This window comes from Haliotis rufescens, unplaced genomic scaffold (genome assembly GCF_023055435.1).
Source record: "Haliotis rufescens isolate VD_foot unplaced genomic scaffold, xgHalRufe1.0.p SCAF_9, whole genome shotgun sequence".
Classification (NCBI taxonomy): Eukaryota; Metazoa; Mollusca; class Gastropoda; order Lepetellida; family Haliotidae; genus Haliotis; species Haliotis rufescens.
This window is the reverse complement of record NW_025964383.1, coordinates 18,548,025-18,560,057: the sequence shown is the minus strand read 5'-3', so window position 1 is coordinate 18,560,057 and position 12,033 is coordinate 18,548,025.

Below are 12,033 nucleotides of genomic sequence, written 5' to 3'. Positions count from 1 at the left end.
TATCTCAGTGGGCTATCGCTATAAATCGGCATCAGTCCAGACTAGTACATGACACACACGTACATGCACCTCGCTATATAAGTGCAATAATCTTGGACGCGACGTTAAACCCAATTTCACCTTCACCTCATTATCTTGCATATATATATATATATATATATATATATATATCATACAACCATACTGAACCAAGCAACACAAAAATAAAAATTGATTTAGGAGTGTATTCACAAGTACAAAAGTATTTTGAACCAATTAAAATTGTTCAGGATGACAAATAGCCATGTAACGTCCAACCCACACAGCAGTACAGTTGCAAGCAGTAACGTCAAAGTGAACCACCCACTGGTATCAAGACGTATAAAGTATAGTATGGCAACCTCCTAGTCCTAGGTTTGCTTCATGGTGGCATTCCAAACATAAATGTGATTAATAATACATCTAGCCATGCAGATCCCTATATCCATATGTTGTGGTGAGTTGTTTTAATTGTTGTTTCAATAAATTGTTTGTGTGGTATATTTAAATGATATATCATGGGGATAGTCCTTTTTGGAATTTTGGTTCAAATCTTTATTACATAACAGGAGCCATTTTGAACCAAACATATAGAATACACATTACCAGTGTAAATGATCACCTTTCGTAAATATTCACAAAATGTTATGTACAAAGCATTCAAGCTGCCATGGATTTACCCAGGCCCGTTTAAAAGTTACAGTAAACTACGGTTATAACGAACTCAAAGGGACTACTATTTTTAGTTCGTTATAACCGTAGTTCGTTATAAGCATATATACAGCATAACTATGGCAAATAGTCGGGACTAAAAAGTTAGTTCGTTATATCCGTCAGTTCATTATAAGAGTGTTCGTTATAACCGTAGTTTACTGTACTTCATTTAGGTATCACAGTTGAGAATGTTAAATGGCTGATATCTCAAAATGATGCCATCGTGTTTGGTTCTATATGGCGTCATGGTATCCAGTTATTACCTACATTCAGCACAGGAACTCGTTAGGCAATTTGTGTAATCTGCGACCGCGGGACAGAGGAAATATAGAGACGTCTCGAAGACTGTACCGAGACATAAATTGCTGTAACTACCGAGTTCATGTGCACTCGACATGCGTTATCTCCTTGTGCGTTCATGAGTGTCAGTGAGAAGATGACGTCCAAGGATAAATGGGAAAATCTGCATGCCTCATCCCTGCTTCCTTTTGGATAAGCTGTATCCGCCACTGCAGCGTGAAAGCGGCGTGTGTTTGCGAACAGGTAGTGGCGAAGAAGCGATGACGCGGAAGTCCCCTAAAGATTTATTTGTTGAAGTTTTATAAATATCTGCGCACACACACAACCCACCCCACACCATCCCCTCCCCCCACCATCAACACACACACCCCACCACCATCCCCCTCCCTCACCCCACAATTTCCCCCTCCCCCACCCCACCCTCAAAACTTTGACTTTCAGAAGAGGGCTTAGGGCTGTATCATACTTTACAACAATTTTACTTACTATAAATATGTTCATGCCCCCCCCCCCCCCCCCCCCCCGCCCTCCTCCCCAACCCCTGTACATGTATCCTTATTTCATGCATCCTACCCACCCTCCATAATAAAGGACCAGAACCTACATAATGTTCAAGATGAGACAATTCTTAGAATCTTTGTGAATACCGCACCTGGGTCCGGCTCCTCAAAGCGATCGCAGCCCTAAGACAGTCTTAGCTATTACTTCTATGGTAAAATGTGCTAGTAAAGATCACCTTAGTTCTACGTTCGCTTTGTTGATCGGGCCCCTGAATTCTCACGGTAGGCCAATTTAATTCAGCTTGTTATTAGAAGGAACTTGAAATATTACCATTGAGGGGAGAATAATCTTCACGAGTAAATTAAAGGTACTGAGGAGAATTGTAACTAAACGAAATCGGTAAATAGGATCATGTTAATGTTCAAGCAAAGGTTATAACATAAAAAAATACATTGTAAAATATGGCTTATTAATTTGTAAGCATCGCGTTTTGAGAGATTGAATATGTCTATGTTTGCGTTGACTGCATGAATTGTCCTGTGATTGTTCTCAAATGTGGCTCAAATGTGGCTCAAATGGCCACATGTAATTATAAACACCGGTTTGCTTTTACTGTCTCCTTTACTGAGATGAATGTGAAGTCTTCACGTGTGTGACCAACGGTTCGACATAAACATAAGACGATATCAAACAGGCTTCAGCGACAGAATTATTAAAAGATTTTACGAAACTTCACTCAACTTTAGCCAACAAGTATGACTTCAATTAATGTTTTTGGCGCTCGTTTTGTTTGTTCGTTGTTAAACACCTGACTTAGCGATATTTCAGCAGTATGACGGCGGTCTGCTAAATATAAATTGATGAAAAAAAAGATGAGGGTCGTCCGATCGGTGTGAATTTGCGATTACTACAGAATTCAAAGGATGTGTGGCAATACATTTTGTGCAGAAATCTTGTGCAGTATTAGGCTTGTTGTATATTCATGACGGCTACGAGATAATTCACAACATATAATACGGAGACACCAGAACTTCGCGTGGAATTGGAAGGAAGTATTCTTCATGTACAAAATGAACTCAGGTTTATTCCCAAGCATAACATAACTAATATTCTATAGGTTAACCCCCCCCCCCCCCCCCCCACCCCCCCCACCCCCCCACCCCCCCACCCCCCACCCCCCACCCCATTAGAGCTACAATCGTATTCATAATTAAGATATATTCCGATTTCAGTTAGTAATCCCTAAATCACGTAATTATCTTTATTTATTCCATGATTTTCTTCAGTCAAATACTCTACTGGACGTCCACAGTGACTACCTGAGGAAGAGGGCGGTCGTCGACGTGAAGACGCGAAAGGTGAAGAGATGGGAGGAGTGTGCCAACAGATTCATCTCCACCAACTGCGAGCAGCTCTACATCCGGGCACCCTGGACTACGCCGTCATCCACCTTGTCCCACTCCATCATCATCCAGGAGGAGACGATCGACATGGCCAAGGTGGCCAAGTTCTACGATGCCGTGGAGAACTGTGATGAATGACCTTGTGACCTCGGAGATGTCACATGATGTCTAAATGGCAGTCACGACAGGAGACAAACAATAAACCGTTTGTCAGTAAGTACACGATGTCATAAAACAGACTTTGGTCAAATGTCAAATGGTCAAATCTTCGTTTTAACGTTTATTCACGTACTTGTTACCTAGGTGAATGATTTGTTGGGGTTTTTTTGTGTAACGCCGCACTCAGCAATAGTCCAGCCATATGACGGCAGTCTTTAAATAATCTTTTGAGTCTAGACCAGACAATCCAGTGATTGGCATCATGGGCACCGATCTACAGGATACGATGACATGTATCAACCAAGTCAGCGAGCCTGACCACCCGATCCTGTGTGTCGCCTCTTACGACAAGCATAGTCGCCTTTTACGGCAAACATGAATTGCAGGGGCCCCGTTCCACAAAGCGATCGTAGCGTTAAGGCGATCGTAACTCCCATACTTTAACATAGACTTACGATAGTCGTACGGCTACGATCGCTTTGTGGAATGGGGCTCAGTGGTGACCTATTCTACCGCGAATCTTCACGGGTACCTGGGTGAATGAATACATGTCTACTGGTGAAGCTAACTTCCCGCGCTGTTCTCTGTCCATCTTAAGCATGTAGATTATAGAGTCTTCTTGCACTGTGTGACAGTTAAACAAACGTCATGTTTTATATTTTCAGATACAGAAACGGCGAAGAAACGCAGCTTTGAAACCAAGAAAACAACATGAACAGAAGCCAAGAAGTCACAGGTCATTTCTCAAACAGGTTCCTGGAATTGTCTGTCACGTGACTAGCTTCCTGAGTGACTGTTACTACTGGTTGGAGTAGATGCGTTGTCATGTATACAGAACAGTATATAAAGCCTATTTTCTTAGAAGTGTTTGTATATACACTTATAAAAATTATTGTAAATAGTTGCATAGTATCATCTTGTAAATATCACAAAAATTCGTTCAAATATATTGTCATTGGAAAACAAAATTAAAAATCGTATTGTGTATGTACTGTTCAGCTGGTGGTGTAAATAGATGCAGCATTTCATGTGTACATATAGACGTCTGAGACCTGCATCACTTCAGGCTTTCCTCCCACATTAAGCTGACACGCCGTGATATAACTGGAATACTGTTAAAAGCGGCGTTAAACTCACTCACTCACTGTGTACATATAGCCGTCACACAGAATAAAACCCAGTCTCAAAACATACATAAAGTCAGTGTTGTGGTGTTTCCTTAACCATTATGATGTGCGATGTGGAAGTTACGAGATGGACGTAACAACAGTCACTCCTCCGAGATGCGCTGAAAACGGAGATGCTAGACCACGGCCTCCCATGTTGTGTCCTGTCCCGGATGGTGTCCAGCATATATATTGAGTAGCCTGTTGGGGGACATGGGAAAACTGAAATATTATATTTACAGCACTAGGAATTACGGTGCATAGCACAGAGACAATTTTACCATTTTGCCTAAGTGATCAGCAGATCAGGGAGTCTACATCATTTTATAATCTCCCTGAGCAGATTGAAGGCATCTTTTTATGTACTGGTGGCACAACAAAAGAAATCATAAATCAATATATAATCCACGAAAAGGCCCCATGCCATTTTTTTTACACATCTGCTGTCTGTGATCGATCTGCGATCCAGAGGAGGATCTTAAATCAGCTGGACAGAATGTCAGATTGATGCTACAACATCAAAGTAGTCTGCTACTCCATCGTCAGTAACAGCAACAAGTGCGTTGCGATGACCTAATCGACGTGGTGTCGTACTATATAGCGTCGACCCGTGAAGATCCAGATAGAATAGGTCTTCAGCAACCCATGCTTGCTGTAAAAGGCGACTATGCTTGTCGTAAGAGGAGACTAATGGGATCGGGTGGTCAGCCTCGCTGACTTGGTTGATGCATGTCATCGATCCCAATCGCGTGGATCGATGCTCATGATGTCAGTCACTGGTTTGTCTGATCCAGTCTCGATTATTTACAGACCCCCGTTATGTAGCTGGAATATTACCGAGTGCGGCGTTAAACAACAAACAAACAAACAAACTATATACCGTCAGCCCACGTGCACGTGCACGGGGTGTGGAGACGGGGAGAGATGTGCATGATTGATGTCTGTGTAACACTTCCTCTGTCATGTTCCCAGACGGTCCGCCCTTACAAGGTTGCAGGATTAATCATTCTTAAAAGATAGATGTATGTAGTTGAAGGTGTTTTAATTTAATGGGTGATTTTAATGGTGAAAAGTGTGTTAAAGGCTTATTTGATGTTCGGAGTTGAAGTTGTTTTACACGGAAGCGAGTTTAGTTTACCATATCACCTCGGTTTGTTTTTTCGTTTTGATTGGATAACGAGATTTTTGTCACACCGGATCTACATTTTTCATTCAAAAAAAAAATCACCAGATGCATTTGGTTTTACAACTACAAGGCAGACCTGAAGGAATCTCGTGAAAGCGAGAGACATTTAAACTTTATTAAACCAAACAAGCTCGTCACACGCATCATCAAATTCGCTTTGCATTTTATATTAGTTATGCATAGAGCTATAGCCATGTGCAAAGTACGACTACCGATAGGTCGAGGGTCCCTATAAGAAGGACGCAGCCGACCACTTTCGCGACTTTCAATTTGATTTAACGTAGAAGGTTAAGCGTGGTGAAATGAAGTCGGTTTAAACTATTTGGACTGATATCTGGAAGTAATATGTATGCTCCGGTTGTGACATTGCTTCCGAATAAACGAAAATACACGACTGCACGACCAGGGCCTACTTGAACAAAGCGATCTTAGCGCTAAGATGATTGTAACTCCCATACGTTAACATAGGCTTACGATAGTCTTAGCGCTAAGATCGCTTTGTGCAAGTGGGCCCTTATCACTCAAAGTGAACAGTACCGATACACCACATTCGAAAACTCCGTGGAAGTGTGCCTGAGTTGTGTTTTTGTGGCCCAAACATCCCAAATATGAATATAGCATTCCTAATTGATCTCTAACGTAAAACGCTGTGAGTAGATCTTATTCCGATGGTGACCTTGGCCTTCGTTCGAAGCTGTCACTGACAAGACTTGAGTTTGTTGATTTTCACGTCTTCAGTACAGGGTCTTACAGTAAACATAAACGTCTTTGGCGAGCACTCTGATTTCCCTCTTCCAAAATGGTACAGAGAGGATATAAATTCCGCTGATAGATCAAGGAAACCGAACCATTTTGATTACACGGCCGGGATCCCGTGAAGGAACGAGTGTCCGAGATTCAAAGCGCAACGCTAATTGACTTTTTAAGTTTCCTGACAGTTTTCATGCGTACTAACGACAATACATTCTTAAAAAAAGATCTTGAGCGTTGATGCTGTCATGTTTGCACACACAACGGCAAGAACACGTTGTTAATACGTATGCATAGAAATGTCAGCAATGCCCATATTTGGGCATATATCAATATTCATGCACAACCAGATTTGCAACCGGTTTCAGTTTGGTCTGTTCACGAACTAAAGCTGTTATGTATTTACACTTAAATATGTACTTCACGTGGGTAATAAATAAAATACCACACTCATTCTCGTTAGATACCATTTTTACGAAACTTGTAAACTTTCTATGGCGTCTGACCTCGCTTTCGCTCGGTCAGATACCACAAAAAATCCACTCGTTTCGTAAAAATGGTATCTAACTAAAATGAGTGTAGTATTCTCTATGTATATGTATAATACATCACTCGAACATATGACAGCCGTTAAAAGCATATAAGAACGGCATCTCGGGCACCCCTAAAGGAAACTTAGCATGTTTTGCAAAGCTTTCGTTCTACTACGCACATCACCATTATGACGTCATAGCGCTCATTGTGACGCAAAAGATATGACATCACAGATGTATTTCGCAAAGCGCCAAGTGCCAAGTTCTCTGTTGTCCTAATAGCCCCCATGGTGCCTGGACGTCAGTCAGCCTGCAGACCTCTCAGTGCCGCACTGTGATGACGTCGCGGTTTCAAAAACATATCCATTGTATCAAAAGTGTTTCTTCAAACAGTGTAACCAAATTGTATAGTATGCAACTCGCGATCGAGTTGATTGTCTTTCCAACAGTATCTAAAGTCAACAAATCCAAAAGATCTATGCACTGCCTCGCCATCGATAAAAGTGCTGGTAGTATAAGTTTAAAATCTTACAACACAGGAGGGTTCAAGGGGGGTACACCTTAATTTTCAAATATAATTGAAGTTAATTGCAAGTTCATTCTATTTCTTGAAAAATATATTCTGTAAGACAACACAGCGGGTTTCAATGGGGTACCCCCTAACCCCCTTTTAATTGTAAATGTAAAATATGGGGATAAATCGCATTCATGAACGCACATTCCTACATTCATAATTGTACACCTTTTAACTCCGACATGAGAAGTATCGTACTCTTTGTTTGTCTGTTAATGCAAAAATCAGTAATATTCAAAATAAGTTTAATTTAGTTTAATATATATACCCTCCCACATGCACATTGTGCAAATCATCCCATATCTTGCAAAGTCATGATTGTACACTCCTATGTATTTAAATCCTGACTATCAGAATTTTTCTCTGTTATTCATAAACATGCGTACGACATATAATCTTACTTTTATTAACTCTCGCAAAAAGCATAACACACACATCCTGAGATTTTATATACACTATACGAATCTGTACGAATTAATACAATATATCCCCTTCCAGAAGTGACATAACATTTTTAAGAAATATTAATTAGAGAATAATTTGGTTACCTTTTTCTCTTGCTTTTTTTAAAGAGTGAGTGAGTGAGTATGGTTTTACGCCGCTTTTAGCTTTATTCCAGCTATATCACGGCGGGGGACACCAGTAATGGGCTTCACACATTGTTGCCATGTCAGGAATCGAACCCGGGTCTGATTTCAACATGGTCGTAATCACAGCCATGTTGAATTTGTGATTTGCATCCACAATCACTCACCAAACATACCCTGATATATATACACCCTTACGTAAACATAATCACCATGCACACATGTTGCGTGTGTGTGAATCCTTTGCAAATACCTCTTGTAAAGACTTTCACTCCGGCAACAAACATATAAATGACGTCCTAAGTATTCATACATATACATATCTGTCCACAAAAACACCCAATCATTTTTGCATGTGGCATTGCTACCCCATAACCGTCATACACCTGAAGCGCTTTCGTCCCCTTTCACCCTACCACTCTCAACGCCCCGGGGCTCTCCGGGTTAGAATAGGTCCCCAGTTACCTATGGTGGTCGTACAGTCGACTTAGTGGATCGGGTGGTCAGACTCGAATACTTGGTTCATTGCGTGTCATCGTACTCCTACGGCGTGATCACAACATCGATCACTGGGTTGTCTGGTCCAGACTCGATTATGTACAGGCCGCCGCCATATAGCTTGAATATTGCTGAGTGTTACGTTAAACGACAAACAATCAGTCAGCAATCAATAAAGTCTGAACGGAAGGCCAACATCAACTAACAATCTATCTGTAAACGTCTTTTAGCCTTTACGCATCAATAATAGATAAAAGCGACAAAAACCTTTCCATATTCATAAAAAATCGAAAAGGGGAAACAAGCTGGAGTTACGGAAAAGGAGATAGGTTTAATAATCAGTTTTATAACAATATATACAAACATACTGCCACATGCACAAAGCTCTGTAGCTCAGCTGTGTTTTCTGGAATATTTTCAAAATAATAAAACTATTTATAAACAATAATAAAAATGCCAAAAATATTGCGCCCTGTACGCATAACAATTATAAACGGACGCAAACAATATCCATTGGACACACAGGAATATGGATGTCGGAATGATTAAATTGAAACTATAAGTTTGATTTGTATGACATATCTGTTCTGTTAAGAAATACTATCAATGTTCGGACATTCCATGTCAGTGTCTATACTCAGTCAATAAATGTCGTTTCAAACAAGAAAATCCCTTTCTGAAGGAAGCAAAAGCCCTCACACATAATTTGTATGTTTTTTGCTGTTGGTACAGCGGTCATTAAGCTGGTACCCGAATATATTCCCGAGACCCCCAAAATTCATGGACTAACTGACATCATTTTGTATGTCAGTTAAGTGAGGGACTTGGTTTTAAAGCCGCTTGAACAGTATTACAGTTACATCACGGCGTGTCAGCTCAGTGGGGGATGAAAACCCAAAGTGATGCAGGTCTCACACATTTACCACACTGGTGAAACCCACGAGCAGGGTGCTGAGAAACATCGAAACATAATCGGTGTGGACCGGGATTCAAACCCACGAGCATAGGGACTAATTGCGGCGCCTTTGATGACTGGGCCATCCGAATGTGATAAAGTTTGTTTGTTGTTTAACGCCGCATATTCCAGCTATATGACGGCGGTCTGTAAATAACCGAGTCTGGACCAGACAATCCAGTGATTGACATCACGGACATCGATCTACGCAATTAGGATAGATGGACAGATATTCTTTATTTCCTCCAATTGAATGACGAGTACAACATGCAGAGATAATTATGTTACATGATTAACATGGATTGGGGGTATATTTAAGTATGTTCATAAACATACAAGTTTTGAGCAGGTATTCCCATTTCCTTATAAAGTGGTTGACATTAATGATTACTTCGGACCACACATCTCTTTCTAATTACGTAATATATTCTTTTGGAAAATCCACCAAGTAAAAACGCAAGAATAACATCATCTTTCTCCCAAAAAAACATTAACATCCAAGAATACCACATATGGTGTTGAAGAGTAATGCATATTGATCGGACAAGACATAAACACGTGCTTTACATTATTACTGCCAACATGTTTACAATAACATTCTCCAGAAACAATTTCAGCTGAACGATAGAATACAAATCTTGCAATATTACTTAACAGGACATAATTCTCCACTGCTGGCTTCCAAAGATAGTGTTCATTAATTGATGTCTTGAATTAAGATGAAGAGAAAATACATCATCTCGATGAGATTTAATAGCATCATTTACGGCCTTGGACCAGCATTTCTTAATAATGAATTGACAATTTCTGACATAGTTAACAAGTATAGGTTATACTTCTGTACAAGTTGAAGCATATCATATATCGGATATCTTCTACTGCATACATACTACATAGCATGTTAAACTATCTGTACACATAAATTGACCCAGGCGAGCTAGAAACATTGCTTTAAACAAACAGTTATACTTTGCCTTACATAACTTTCTTAAGAAGTAGAGTGCTCTTCAATCTATCATAGATAATGTAATACAATAAACTACGTTTATAACGAACATGCTTCTAACGAACTTCCGGATATAACGAACAGTTTCTTGGTGCGCCTGTGGTCACTGATCGTTCTATTTTACAAAATTAACGTTGGACAGCTTCAAGCATCTCATATTCTTTAAGGGGAAGTTTACCCATACGCTGCATCCATAGAGGCCACATGACAAGATTACCCTCTCCCAGATACGTGCTGCAGATATAGGATACAGACCACCAAAATTTAGCCCATTGTTATGATAAGCGTTGACGAGTGCACGAAACTTTTCACATGCTAATTTTGTACGTTCAAGTGATGATTTATCAGTACTAAGATATAACCTGCATATTTAATGGATTTCCTTTGTGGAACATACATATCGCCAATTGATACATTTATTATTTGAACCTTATTGTCTGAGCATAGAACTGCACACTTGCTTACATTATGCCACTTATAAACATAGTAAGTGAGTATGGTTTACGCCGCTTTTAGCATTATTCCAGCAATATTACGGCGGGGGACACCGGAAAATGGGCTTCACACATTGTACCCATGTGGGGAATCGAACCAGGGTCTTCGGCGTGACGAGCCAACGCTTTAACCACTACGCTACCCCACCGCCCACTTATGAGCATAGTTTTGAACGACATCAAGTAGATTTTGCAGGACTTTATTAGAGATATTCGGCAAAGAAGTGTCGTCAGCAAGACGTGGAACCAGAATTTGAGTTTCCAAGTTCATATAGGAAGTCATTAATAAATAACGTGAAAAGCCAGGCGGACATTACTCTGCCTTGACCTACTTCTTGATTCATGACATCGATCTAAGCAGTTGGGATACGACGACATGCATCAGCCAAGTCAGCGAGCCTGACCACCCGATCCCGTTAGTCGCCTCTTACGACAAACATAGTCGCCATTAACGGCAAGCATGGGTTGCTGAAGACCTATTCTACCCCGGATCTATACGGGTTGTACCCATGTTGGGAATCGAACTCGGGCGTTCGGCGTAAAGCTTTAACCACCACAAGTCTACAACACCACCAGCACCCACCCCTCCCTTACCCCCATATCCTCTGAACCATTGGATTCTTGAAACTGGAATGTAGTGATGAACCCAGCAATTTGGACTCTTTAAAATTGAGCGGGCGGTTGTTGTTTGGAGGGTAGATATTTCTTCATTCTTCAGCTACTGATGCAAAACCAGATATTTTTCTTAAATAATACTAAGAGCCTAAATAGTTAAGCTTTATAATGTTATAAAGCGTTATTTTGGCAGACAATATCGTTTTACCTAAAAGTTTGAAGCTTGCTCATTCTTTTCAATCATTTTCTGGGTAAATTTATAATTTCTTTGATAAAATCCAAGTTTGAGCATTTTGATCAAACCCATATATGCTAAAAACTAATGCAACAATCAAACAACGATATCGAGTCGACTCATAAACGACAATTTCCACACTGGGTCGTCCAGTTACACGATTTCAAAGTGTGAGCGCTTGTTGTGTCACGTAGTTGCTACACGCTGTGCTGCATTCCACATATATACTGAGGACCAAAGGAAACGATACATCTCAGTTGATTTTATCATAAATAATCTTTGATTTTCAATTACAAATATCTTAAGCTAGCGATATCATACCCAACAAAATTATACTGG